Here is a 15,272-nt window from a genome sequence, read left to right as displayed (position 1 = left end):
CAAGAAGAAAAAACATGTGAACTAATTAATAAACCAATAAGTATCTAAATCGAGAATAAATCTTCAATGTTGTTTCTAAATTCATTATTTTCTTATTTTGGTTATATTCTTCTCATTTTCCTATTTGTGAAGGATTGTGATCTTGAATCCTTATTATCATAGATACTGTACACAATTGGAAATACTTAGTTTTAAGTGTAAAAATGTTTCCACTATAAAAAAATGTGTAAAAACATTTGTGAATATTAGAAATTATATAAAATGCCAACAAGATGAATAAAAAAACAATATAATTAGCGAAATATAGAAAACCAAAACATACAACTATAGTATAAATGATGAAATAACATAAGTTCACATCACTCCCCATTGTCATCACCCTGATTATCATCTTTAGTTGGCATCATAACATTGTTTCTCTCAAAAATATGTGTTGATCTAGGATCATGTCTTAATATGAACCACCAATCCCTATCCAACACATATGGGTAAAAAAACACATGGTTGCAGTGTTTTGGGAAAACATAAGGCTCCCTAGCTTCATGCCACATCTTTCTAGAGTTAATAGATATCATCCCACTATCGTGATCTTCCTTTACATTATCCAATCAAAGGTTTCCCACCACTTGCACCCAAAAATACCACATTGGAATGAAGGCAAGTCCACTTGAATGATCTCTTGTATCTTTCCAACGTAACCTAACATCCCCTACATTAGGTTTTGATCGCAGTGGCTAGCACGAATAGATTGGTCAAACTCAACTTCCACTCCACAGTCTTGTGTCATGCATCCATAATCGGCCTCCTCTATGCGAAAATGATGTCCATATGCCCACATATATGGGAAAAGATGCACCCATAAAAAAGTGAAAAATCACATTGTCATGTGTATAATAACCCAAACATTATTACTATATATATATATATATATATATATATATATATATATATATATAAGGTGAAGTATGAAGTTAAAAATGTACATAAAAAGATTATAATTATCAAGTTGTTGCACCCAATCCCTATGTTTAGTGCATCCTCTTCAGCATGCGGGTAATGAACACATGCAAGATATTTCTCTTTAACTTGATCAACACCCCAACTGTTAGGGCTTGTAATTAGCATATTTTTCCTTTAAATGATCAGGATAAGGCATGCTTATATCATTCAACCGTTTGAATTATTTCCTATCAATGTCCCATTTCCTCCTCTTATGTTCTAGAATGTGACCCACAATTGTGTCATTTCCATATTGTAAATAATGAATTTATTAATGGCTTCAATTTTTGGATTTTTTGATGAAATCAAACCAACATATCTATATATATATATATATATATATATATATATATATATATATATATATATATATATATATATATATATATATATATATATATATATATATATATATATATATATATATATATATATATATATATATATATAGTGTGTGTGTGTGTGTGTGTGCGCGCACGCGCGTGTGTGTTATCGGGAAAACTAGTGTCCATTCAGAGCTGTTAGTCCCACTAAGACGGGTAGATATCTTAGAAACAAACAATTTAAAGTCACTTGTGTTTTCCTTTATGAGAGATAGATGAGAGAGAAGTAGAGAGTACCAACCTCAGTGTTTCGCTTGGCTCCTTGCTTGTTTCCTCTCTCCCTTGATAGAGGTTTCACCACTCCTTTCTCACGTGTCTCGCTTCAAAGAACACCTGTAGAGTCAAAGAAAAAAAATACCATCAAAGCATAGAGATCTATAACCATAAACAATATAGGATCAGATGTATATTAACCATACAAATGCATATACAAATACAAGATTCGAAGATATACAAGCATATGGAGGAAACTCAAATAGCCTTATTGATAGAAGTAGTAGAAGAGAGAATTACAACCAAGCTGTCTGATCCAGCGCCATCCTCCCAGCATGAAAGCCCACTTCACCTCATGAAAAGCTTAGATCACCCAACAATACAATGTTTCACAGAGAAACCAACAGCATTTCCTTACAAAATACAAAATTCCAGCCTCTGGATCTATGGGATGAGGGATCCATATATAGATATTTGCAGGTGGGTGAGTTAGCTTCTGGGATTTTGATTAGTGTCATTTCACTGATAGTTCTTGGTCCCACTTGGAGATTTCATGATCTCTTACTCATCCCTGGGTGAATTCAGAGAGGTAAGTGTCAAATGAGCAATTTCTAGAAGATTCTCTGGGTTTCCACCTAGCAAACTGCCTCTGCCATATGTCTGCTCTCGCTCATCACACCCTACAGAAGGGCTTTTCAGTATGCATCGCACTTTTTACATGTGACAGGTGAGATGCATCGCACCCTTAGCATGGAGCAGTCTGTATGGTACAATTTTGACCAGTTCTGAGCAGTTTTTCAGGGAGAACTTCTGGGAAATGATGTAATCAGCTGACCTTGTACCTTTAGGGTATGAAACAACACTTTTAGGGGTTTAGAAGCCCTTGGTTTATGGACATATTTGATTGGGGTTGCAGTGCCAAAATATGTCTATAACAGTTGCCCCCTAAAGCATGAGGTCGTAAATATTCTGATGTCGAGTGAAATGCTTTATCGTGAGGACCTGAGGTTTTTCGAACTGGAAGGCGACCTGTAATAAGGTACAATACAATACATTGTCTTCATAATATTTTCATGATCTAGCTGAGGTGGGCATTCCCATGCTCAACTTTTATAAATTCATTTTTATGTACATAGGACAGACAATCGTCTGTGTGGAAGACTGATGATTCTAGTAGAGCTATCATCCCTTAGCTTGGATGATTATGTATGCAGCTATGATGTACATTTGATGTCTTTATTTTTCCTGAATATATTGCAACCCGGATGGATGAAACTAGATCCGGGGTCTTCAAAACTCATTCAATCTTCGCTCGAAGTGCAAGTTGATCCATGTGAAAAGATGTTCTGGTATCGAACATGGAAAGACATCGCCTAATTACCAGCCAATGATGTAAGTTGTTAACAGGCTCGAGAGGAATGACCGATAATGATGATGACCCTCAAGGTATTGTAGTACAATTCATGTGGTGTGAATACATGAGCTGATGTCGAACACTGTGGAGTACTAAAAAGGTATGTTTTTAATGATCATTTCAATGGCTTTTCAGTGGGACTTGTGAATCTTTTACATCATGAATGTGGAAAACAATAGAGAATTATGATAAAATATGTGGAATTAGTATGCAAGACTTAACCGCTGATATTTGTCATTCTCCTATGCAGGAAAGGGTAAAAACGAGGAGCTACTGTTCCAAAGAAAAAGACAAGAACAGGGTAACTGCTGTCCCTTTGACGAAGGACCGAGTGCAAACGAGGCTAAGTAGGTTGAAGCAAACCAGTCCGGAAAAGGAGGAGAAGGCACCAGCTCGGCGGAGGAGAAAAGAAGTGATTAAGGGTTAACAGTTTGGCGAATCCCTCAGGATCTTCGATCTTGAGGGATCGCTACTTTATTTATCTTGTTACTTAGACATCTCCGCCATCACCCTTATATAAAGGGACGGCACTGTTAGCTTTGGGGATTATGCTTTTATGTAACTTTTTGTTAAAGATTGAACTTTGATCATCGAGTCTCGTTGAACTTGGCTCAGTGTACTTTCTGTTTCATGCATTAATATAAACTTGGTGATTATCTTATCTCTACGTCTGGATTAACTTAAAGCGGTGTACCCTTGAGGCTAAGGGCTTGGCCCCGGAGGACACTTGCTTCTGTATCACTACGATTTGATTTTTGTGTGGTTTTCTTATCGTCATTAGTTGGTAATCTGATATGCTCTATAAGTTACACCATATGCTCTGTTAAGATTCGTTCATTAAGGTTCTTTATATTGACTCTGCATTATATCATCAATACTTTCAAAGTTGATTCAATATTATTAGACTTAATTGAACATTGTTATCATTTTGTTACGGAGCTTTTATGCTATGTATTTGTGTTAAGGAAATTATCTGAAATATGTGTTCTTTATGATTCAGGATTCATGTTGTTCCATTTTGAAACACAGTTGTAATTCTTGTTGATAAATCAGATTACTTTTCAAGGGTGTTGTGTGCATATGATTTCCAAATGCTGTTCCATAATTAGTAATTAACGTTGTTCCATTAGTTGGTTGTGTGATTTGCTTGGAGAATGAAAGATTGGAGTTTTGATTACAATGAGTGCATTTGAGTTGATAGGATAAAGTTTGATTATTGCTCACGAGGTTTAGTTATACGATTGTTGTTCCATTTTAGAATTGTTGTTCCATTTTAAGCATTGTTGTTCCATTCTAGATTTGCTATTCAATTTCCTATTTGTCGTTCCATTTTTATCTGTTGTTTCATTTACTCGCATTTGGTGTGAGAGACGATCTGTGGCTGTAGTGAGCCTCGGCATTTACTGTCTCGCTCCCAGACTCGTGGTCCATGCTCTAATTTCCTTTCCATCAGTTTCCAAAGGGATGGGCTATCGCTATCGAACCCTTGACTGATAAAGTTGCCTAGCTTTAAGAGCATGTGCTTTAGTCATTTGAAGTAACTTAGTCATAGACAAGCATCAGCTTATTCTTGTATTTTCGTAGAATGTTGTACTACTAGCATTACTCTGACAAATAGCCTCAGATTGAGTCACTCTTTGAAATAACCAAACGCTCCCGGATTGACATATTAATGTGAGATAATTATAGGTGAAAGAGACCCTTTTTATAACTCTACATTTTGGCGTCGTTGCCGGGGAAAGAGTGTAGCCATTTGTCTTTTTTCAAAGTAGTGTACGAACCTGCTAGGGAAGAGTTGGATCTTAAAAACAGAAGGTAAGAACCTGTGTGCAGAGCATGTAAAAGCCCTGCTCCACTGTCCGCTTTCCTAACAGATTTTCTCTTGCTTTGTTTGAATAGAATTTAGTAGTTCATTTGAGTGCATGACTAAGCAGAAAAAACCAGAAAAGAATATTAAGTTTCCATCCAAACCCGAAAAAGCTAAGGGGTCGGTGACCCTTGGCCGAACAACTTTCATAGACGAAATCTATAAGAAAACAGAATCTCAGCCATCAGTAGGTCCCAGGAAAATCATTTCTAAACAACCTACTAGTTCCCTTCAGGCCACAGGATCACCATCTGTAGCCTTTGCTGAGGTGCATAGTCAAACTGAAGAGCAGGACTTTCAGGAAATTGAAAATTCTACTCCAGAACTATTGCAGGAAGGGAATTTCAGCAACTTTTGTGCAGGAGAAGGAGAAACAGGGGAAACCGAGGAACCAAAATCTCCCATTGGAATAGATCAGCCATTAAACAGCTCAGATAAGGGGAGCGCTGCGAAAATCATTGTTGAAGGAGTCCAATCTCCTCCGACATTAGGTATTCCTCTTATCCCAGATAAAGGAAGTGCCATAAAAACTATCCCTACTAAAATCATTCCCTCTCAACCTAGGAATACCCTCCTAGATATCCTAGAAGGTTATTGGCATATATTCGATCCTATGGCTCAGAACCAGCCAAATACTCAAACCTCTACATTACAATATCCTATAGAAGATTCTACAGCAAATGCACCCATGAAAGCTATCCCTCTTCAACATATCCCCACATTTCACAGTCTCACATCAGAAGATCCGGATGCATTTTTATTCGAATTTGATGTGTTGTGCAAGGGATATGATTATACCACCGATCCCCAGAAATTAAAATTATTCCCCTCTACATTAAAGGGGGCAGCTTTAATATGGTTTATGGGACTAGGTGGTGGGGTCATCAACAATTGGGATCAAATGAAAGAATCTTTCTTAAAAAAATATCAGGATTATTGTAGGTCTAGAGAATTGAAAGATGAAATATTCCAAATGACAGCCAAACCAAACGAAACATTAGAAGAATATGTGGAACGTTTTCAATACAATTTACAAAGATCACCTTATGCATCACTACCTTTACCTGATAATGTGTTAAAAACTGCATTGATAAGGGGCATGAAGGAACAGTGGATTGAAACATTAAATATCATGGGAAAAGGGGATATTTATCAAGAGAATTTTGCTGACATTATTGATTTATGTATCAGGAGTTCGAGAGGCAGCACAAGAATAAAACCGGCAGAATATGATCGGTTTGCAAGAGACAATAAAATATCAACAGAAGGAGTAACGCGTGTGGAGATTGGAAATTTATTAGAAAATTTTAAAACTGATATTCTAGGGACACTAACTACACAACTTGATATTATGCAGGCCAAACAGAAACAGATGGAGGCAAAACAGAATTTGGCAATCTTCTGCCCCCGATGCAGAAAAAAACATAGTCACAAGGAGTGTCCACTAGATACAGTCCAAACATGTGCCATCTGTACAAACGATCATCTTACGGAAAGCTGCCCCTCACTTCCTGGATTAAAAGCAGTATACAAGGAAGCAGAGAAAGAACCAGAATCGGTGTACTTGATCAACTAGCGCCGCCAGTGGTGGCCAAGACAATCTGGTATGTTTTCAGACCCAACCTCTTCTTTCCAGCCTCCACAATATAATGCTCAACAATATAATATGTGGAAAAATCAGCCCCAACCCCCATTTTCGAACTGGTCACCACCATCGTTTCCTTCTTCAAACCCGTGGCTGAATCATCCAAGCCAATTTGGTTGGCCGAATTTCCCTTATACTCCACCATATTGGCAAAATAGCCCATATCCTTTGCAATGGACTCCCCCTACTTCACAAAGTTCACCCTGGCAGACAAACTGGCAAAGACCGATGCAATAGCCAGTAGGAACTATTCCGCTCCCTCAACCTACTCTGCCACCTCTACAACAAAATCCCCAATCTAATCTGAGACCGCAACTCCCAGCCCAACCCAACCCCAACCCAAATAACAGATTGTTCTAATCTCTCCAGATCATAGAATCACCAGAAATAGGACCCGACCTACGGGAGTGTAACGATATTGAATTACGATCTAGACGTATCATTGAAAATGAGGGAGATAAAACAGTTCATATTGAAGATCAGTTAGTAGGAGAACATCAGTTGCAACAAGAGGATGTAAATAAGCAGCAGACTCATAATCAAGCAACTACATCCTCTCCCTCATTCCCATAACGATTAGTCATACCTCGACCTTTACAGTATCCTGACTTTGACATTCTGGGAGAATTACAAAATTTGTATATAAAAATCCCGTTCCTCCAAGCCATTCAAGATATTCCTATATACGCAAAAGCTATTAAAGAATTGTGCATAAAGAAACCAAGGAGGAATATAACAACTAATCCAAGAGTCCAAGTAGTCACTACTTTATCTGATCTATTATCTGGGAAAGAAACACCCATTAAATATGAAGACCCAGGAAATCCAATTGTAACTGTTCAAATTTACGGTCAGACCTTTTCTAATGCCTTAGTTGATCTAGGAGCTACAATCAATATTTTAACAACCACCACCTGTCAAAAACTCGGCATTACATCTGTAGAACCTACCTCTACTTTGTTAGAATTGGCCGACCGATCTGTGGTTAGACCAGAAGGTATTGTACACAATGTCATGGTCTCTGTAGATTCCTGGGAATATCCAACCGATTTCCTGATAATTAATCCAAAAACCCGACTTGATGGACACCTGCTAATCCTAGGTAGGCCTTGGCTTGCCACCGCCGATGCTTACATTGGTTGCCGGCAAGGAAATATGACCATAACCAAAGGACCTGATATCAAGAGTTTGGTCCTATACCCTCCAGCGCAGCCAAGTCTTACAATAATTAAAACTAACAAGTATCCTGTATCATACCTTACTGATAACATTAGATCTCCATTGACTATACAAGAGGCACTTGATTTTAAAGATCAAACAAAAGATGATGCCATTAACAACTTCATTAGTCAAATTGAATCCGGATCCTGTACGCAATGTCACATGATAGAAGCAGCATTTGATGATGAATTATAAGAAGATCCTCTGAAAGACACACATGATCAAACAATACCTGTTACTTCTATCGCCAATAGTAAAATTGTGGAAATTGAACCGGGAAAAACTTTAAATATCAATGCCAACCTCACATCTGAACAAGAAACTAAGCTCATCCATCCGTTAAGAAAATATCAACAAGCATTTGCATGGGATTACCCTGATATGAAAGGAATCGACCCATAATTGTGTACACACCACATTTATATAGAAAAAGATGCTAGACCTATCCGTCAACCACAAAGAAGACTTAATCCTCATTTAAAGGATGTGGTGAAAGCAGAACTTCAGAAACATTTAGATGTCAATTTTATTTATCCTATTTCTGATAGTAAATGGGTCTCTCCGCTTGTGGTGGTACCAAAAAAGAATGGGAAATGGAGAATTTGTGTGGATTACAGGGAACTTAATAAAGCAACACAAAAATACCACTTTCCTCTCCCATTCATAGACCAAGTGCTAGATACTTTGGTAGGGAAAAAATTCTTTTCCTTCCTGGATGGCTTCAGTGGATACAATCAGATTCAGATTTCCCCTAAAGACCAGGAAAAAACAACTTTCACTTGTCCTTGGGGAACATTTGCCTACCGAGTTCTACCTTTTGGCCTATGTAATGCTCCCGCCACATTCCAAAGGGCTATCCTTAGCATTTTTGTAGATTTAATAAATGATGGACTTGAAGTATATATGGATGACTTTACACCCTATGGAGATGATTTTGATCCAGCACTAAATACCCTAGAAAAAGTCCTACAACGCTGCATAGCTACCAGACTTTGCTTAAGTCACGAAAAATGTTACATGATGATGACTGAAGGACTTATTATAGGAAACTATGTTTCAGCAGCCGGCATTCAGGTAGACTTGGCCAAAATCCAAATACTTTTGCTTATTCCCACTCCTACTACTCAAACATAGATATGTAGCTTTCTTGGATTTTCTGGATATTATAGACGATTTATAGAACATTATTCACACATTGTTGCACCTTTATATGCACTAACTGGTAATGTTGATTTTCTTTGGATAGAAAAATGTGAACGTGCTTTCAAGGATTTAAAGAACCTCGTATCCACAGCCCCAGTCCTTCGAGGACCAAACTGGGACTTGTCATTTCAGATATCAGCTGATGCCTCAGATACAACCATTGGCGCAGTCCTTGGGCAAGAAGAGGATAAAAAACCATACGTTGTCTATTACATCAGCAAAAATTTATCCCCTGCTGAATTAAATTACACTGTTACTGAAAAAGAATTCCTAGTTGTAATACATGCTGTCAATAAATTTAGACATTATATCACAGGCTATCCTGTTATCTTGTATACGGATCATTCCTCCATAAAATATTTAGCAAATAAGCCTGTCACAAATGCCAGAATAACTAGATGGTTGATCTTATTGCAGGAATTCGATATCACAATCAAGGACCGGCCCGGAAAAGAGAATCTTGTAGCCGATTTTCTCTCGAGAATGCCAAAGCCAATTGATGCAGCAGCAGTTGAAGATCAGTTTCCGGACGAACATCTGTTTGTTGTTGCCATTCGAACACCCTGGTATGCTGATGTTGCCAATTACCTTGCAATAGGTAAACTACCAAAACACTTAACCCCTAATGAACGAAAACAGATTGTTCAGAAGAGTACTCGATTCTCCTGGATTGGGGGCTATTTATTTCACACAGGGGCAGACATGCATATCAAGAGATGTGTTCGAGAAGATGAAATCTTTGACATCCTAAAAGCCTATCATGACGGACCATGTGGGGGATACTTGGCTGAGCGTAGAACTGGACACAAAGTATTACAGACAGGATATTATTGGCCCACGATTTTCAGAGATGCAAAGAAATTTGTCCAAGCCTATGACAGCTGCCAGCAGCAGGACGTCCTGGTCAAGCTGACGAGATGCCTCTCAAACCACAGTTAGTCATCGAACCATTTGAGCGATGGGTTCTTGATTTCGTTGGACCCATCAACCCCTCATCAAATTAGAGAACATATATCTTGGTGGCAACAAAATATGTCACCAAGTGGGTTGAAGCAGAAGCATTGCCAAGAGCCACAGAGGACACTGTCATACAGTTCCTGTTCCATCTATTTGTACGTTATGGCCTTCCAAGGGAAATAATTATAGACGAAGGACCATAATTTGCTGGCAATAGATTAGCTGCAACACTTAACAATTATCATATCCAGCACAAAATCACTACTCCATATCACCCACAGGCGAATGGACAGGTAGAAAGCAGCAATAAGGTAATAGAATCAATCCTAACGAAAACCATTGCGTCACACAGGCGTGATTGGGCTGCCCGACTACCTGAAGCACTCTGGGCCTATAGAACAACATGGAGAAGCACCACTGGTTACTCACCTTATCAATTAGTGTTTGGAAAACAACCCATTTTTCCTATAGAATTTGAAATCCAAACATTACGAACAACACAAGAAGTTGGCTTAGATCTAACCGAGGCACAGATTAATAGACTACAGTAGATCAATGAATTGGACGAAATTAGGCTCTCTGCACTACAAAATATAGCATTGATTCAACAGCAGCAAGCTAAATGGCATGATGCCCTCATAAAAAACAAAGTCTTTCACGAGGGAGACTGGGCTCTGTTATATGACTCTCGGGTTTCAGGACTTCCCTGGGAAACTCTAGACTCGTTGGTTGGGACCATACGAAATCCAAAAGGTACATGACAATGGGACCATCACTTTAATCACCATTGACGGTTTTCGATATACCTTCAAAGTGAATGGCCATCGAGTTCGTCTCTATCGTAAACCACTCACTCGGGAATCCTTCTGCCAACAGCTACGCAGAGACACTGATATGGAGATTTTAGGAGAGGAAGAGAAGTCTTCATCACCTATAATTCATTAAGGAATTCATTTCTTTTCACAATTTGTACATAATTTATTTTCTTCAAACTCGTTTGTGTACATATGTTTGAACTAAATGTGTTCTTTGCTCAAAGATTTCAATTTTTGCCATTCCTGAAACGAATGGCATTTGTGTGTTTCTGCTGTTCCTTTCCAAAAGGAACAACATTTTTGATTTCTCGATTTTTCTGCTATTCCTTTTCAAAAGGAACAACACTTTTGATTTTTCTGCTGTTCCTTTTCAAAAGGAACAACACTTTTGATTTTTCTGCTGTTGCTTTTCAAAAGGAACAACACTTGTGATTTTTCTGTTGTTCCTTTTCAAAAGGAACAACACTTTTGATTTTTCTGCTATTCCTTTTCAAAAGGAACAACACTTTTGATTTTTATGCTGTTCCTTTTCAAAAGGAACAACATTTTTTTGATTTTTCTGTTGTTCCTTTTCAAAAGGAACAACACTTTTTGCTGTTCCTTTTCAATAGGAATAGCACTCTTGATTTTTTTGCTGTTCCTTTTTCAAAGGAACGGTGTTTTCTTGTTTTTCTGTTCCTTTTCTAAAAGGAACAACATTTTGATTTTTGCTGATCCTTTTTCAAAAGGAATGTCATTTTGAGTGTGTTGCTGCACTGTTTTTCAATAGAGATAGCATTTTTTTTATTTTATTTTCTGCTGTTCCTTTTTCAAAAGGAACGACACTCGTGTGTTCTGTTGTTCCTTTTTCAAAAGGAATGGCATTGGTGTGTTCTGTTGTTCCTTTTTCAAAAGGAACGGCATTTGCACTTTTGAGACCTATGCTCCTTTATTGTTCTTCTCTCAAAAAAAGAACACTTCTAGCATACTTTTTCTCTCTTTGTGAAACAGCTTATCCCCTTTGCTGATCCAAGTTTGAGGATGCTTCTTGTCCCTGTTCTTTCAAAGTCTTTTAGAGACAGCTATGCACTTATGCAATGAATACAAAAGCACAACATACTGAAATCAGGAAATTATAAATCGCTATCTTTATAAGGCTATGTATTGGTAAGAGGACAGAAGGAAGGACATACTTATCTTTTGTTGTCATTGTCTTACTAATTTTGCCTTGATTAGTTATCTTTATCATGCCATTCTTTTTAATTCCCTTTGATTTTTGTTTAGGAATAAGAGCAAAGGGTTTACATCCTCCTATTGAGATGATAAGACTTCTTCCAGCATTCCTACTCTTAAGGAGTGTTGAACCATCCTTTGTGTATATATAAGGAAAAGTGCTTTATGAAAAAAAGAAAGTAAAAAAAAAACAAATGAATTATAAATTGTCAAATGCAGGATAGGGGGTCTCATCAAGAGCCAGCCTACCATGATCATGAGGATGGAAGTGAAGTGGCATTCCCACTATGGCCACCACACCAGGGATATGGTCCAAAAGGTATATCAAATAAACAAACCTTGGAACAGGAGGTCTCATCACGAGCCGGCCTGCCCAATCTTCGCCCCTTCCTCGTGAATGGCAATATGGCTAACTGGTTACCAAGCCAGCATAATGGCCTACACTTTGACATTACATTCCTTAATATGCACATAAAGGATCATGGTTCCAGGGGTGAAATAAACAACTCTGCCAAGGTTATGGACACCTATCGACAGCAGAGCTCTGTTAATGGTATCGAAGTTACATTGATTACACCAATAGGTAGGATACTAATACTCTTTTGTTTCTTATATCCTAGGCACTAATCATACATTATTTCCCGACTTATATATTGCATGAACATTTATTACACCAATCATGGCAAAGGAGGTGACAATGACCACTTGAGATTTGGCAAGTACGACAGACGTCCTATCCCCCGGCCTCACATCATATCGCAGCAGCCTCTTATGTAATACGCGATCCAACTTTACGCCTCGATTTCGGTAATCCGTTGTTTTTCTAAACATGGCATATTTTCATACACTGTTCCTTTATGACTTGGTTACAGATCGGGTGCCGCTCCTTTCTTTGATGGCTGGGGCAGCCTATCGCATTGAGGGGGGGGAGGTTAACCTCATTATTCCTCGGGTTATGTGTCAGCTCACTACTTGGGAAAGATAGTGTACCAGGAAATGGCACGGTTTAACGACATGATATTTCTATTTTTTTCTACACAAGTTGTTGTTCATAAGTCATTTATGTTGCATACTTTGTGTTTTTTTCTAAATCCGATGATTACTACCCTCTCTGTGTTTCAAACAACACAAGAAGTTGTTGTTCCATTGAGAATCCACAGTGAAACCATGGGAGGTAGGGTAATTTGAAGTGAACCACAGGAGTTGAAAGTCTCCGCTGCTGCTCGAGAGATCCTGGAAAGAGCAGGATGGCTGACTTATCTCAGTCACCTGCAGGAGTCCAATGAAACAGTGGCGATGGAATTTCTGTAGAACCTGCAGGAGGATCACTCCACAGTGAGGGGGAAACGGATAGCGGTCACCGACGATATAATCGCAGAAGTCTCGGGACTACCAGCCACCGGACCTGTATGGACACTGAAGAAGGAAAGACTACAGAAGATCATGGAAATTTTCCAGGACGAAGGCCAGAGCTTGACGATTAAGGGGAAGGGAGTTCTACCAGCAATGCTAGGAGAACCTTGGGCAGAATTAGCAAGAACAGTGCAAAGCTACATCACCTGCGAGGGGAGAAAAGACGTGGTAAGGCCACGACATCTTAAACTCTTAGCTATTCTAAAGCAGAAATGCTCTGTAAATATTCTTGCACTTTTGAATTCTTTACTTCATGACGTCGCACAAAGCCTAAAAAAGGCATAGCATGTAGAGTCAGTTGTCAGCCACCATGGATTAATTCGACTAATAGTTAGCCATAGCCTCACCCAGCAGCAAAGCAGCTAGGAAGAATTAATTTCAATAATTGAGGGGAGAGCGAAAGCACCTTCCCCAAAACGTAAACATACTACAAGCAAACCAGAACGTCCGGAAAAATGCAAAGAATTAGGAAAACAAAAACATACTGCGAGCACATCCAAACGACCAGAAACACGCCAGGAATCAGCAAAGCGTAAGCATGACACTGATACACTGGAACAGCCAGAGAAATGCAGAAAATCAGTCCGATTAGCCCGGATAAGAGGAAGGCTGGAAAAACTCCAGGAAAGCACCAGCCAGCCAGTGGTAATTGAGGACGAGCAACCCTCATGGCCAGAAGTAGAAGAAGAACAAGTCGAAGGAGAAAAGGAAGGAGAGGCCGAGGAAGCTGAGCAATCCGAAGAGGAAAATGAAGAAGCAACTGAGCATTCGGAAACAGAAGCTGAGCCTCCTGAGACAGAAGCTGAGCCTCCTGAAACAGAAGCTGAGCATCCTGAAATGGAAGCTGAGCATTCTGAGGCAGAAGCTGGACAATCCAGGCAGGAGGAGGAAATGGGACAGCAGGTAGGTAGCCCACCACAGGACCCAGTGGGAGAAGATGAATTGGCCGCAATCTTGGCCAATATGGGTGAGTATGGCCAACCTTCCACTCCATCATACCTCCGCGACAAACCCCAGGAAGAAGATACACCCGAAAAACCACATGCAGAAGAGGCAGAAGAAGGAAATCTGCCTGTTCATGATGAAAAGGAGATAGGAGACACTGAACGGGAACAATTTGTTCCCACGGCACCAGAGGAAATTCTGGAGGAAGTAGGGATAGAAAATGAAGCCATAGAACCAATTAGGGTTCCTACCCCAGAACAGGTAGCACAAAATAGTGAAGAAGCACCCCAGGAGAAAGATCCAGGGACTAGTCACGACCCAGAACGTAGCAGAAAGCTTGCTGTTCCTTCTAATAAAACATTGGAAATTAGAGAATTACGAAAGGAACAGCGGAGGTTATTGAGCATAATAGCCCAACTCCACCAGTAGATCAGGATCCTGAAAGTGAGGCAGAGGATAAGGAAGACTGCCGGGAAGAAAAAGATGACCACTGCAGTAAGAATCCGCAGGATAAAAAGGCGGAGGACCAAAAATCACCCTGCTGATCAAAACCCTGCTGAAGATCCAACTGCTGTTCCAAACGAAGCTGAAGGTCCAGCTGCTGTTCCAAATGACGCTGACGGACAGACTGATGTTCCATTTGAAAAGGAACAGCTGCAAGCTGGTATTCGTGTTAAAAAAGAAATGGACAACATGGAAATTCAAACAGAGGCACCACCCTCAGGGGTGATAAGGGTTCTGAACTCGAAACAACACAATAAGAAAGTTCAGGTAAAACTCCCGGCCTCCACTGATGCATGGAAAAGAGATCCAAAGACGAGGACCTTGCACAAGGGATTGAAACAGGCTCAACAAGAAATGGAAAGGCTTAGAGAGCAAACAGTCCCTCGCGAGAAGTATGAAGAACTATAACAACAACTAAGGAACGTCAACCAATCTGAAAGCCAGGCCTTTGAAGGGTGGTGAAAGGAACAAGAGAAAATTG

This window comes from Pinus tabuliformis, chromosome 1_2 (genome assembly GCF_031772625.1).
Source record: "Pinus tabuliformis cultivar Carrire ecotype Pingquan chromosome 1_2, CPIR1, whole genome shotgun sequence".
Classification (NCBI taxonomy): domain Eukaryota; kingdom Viridiplantae; phylum Streptophyta; class Pinopsida; order Pinales; family Pinaceae; genus Pinus; species Pinus tabuliformis.
This window is presented reverse-complemented; position numbering follows the sequence as displayed.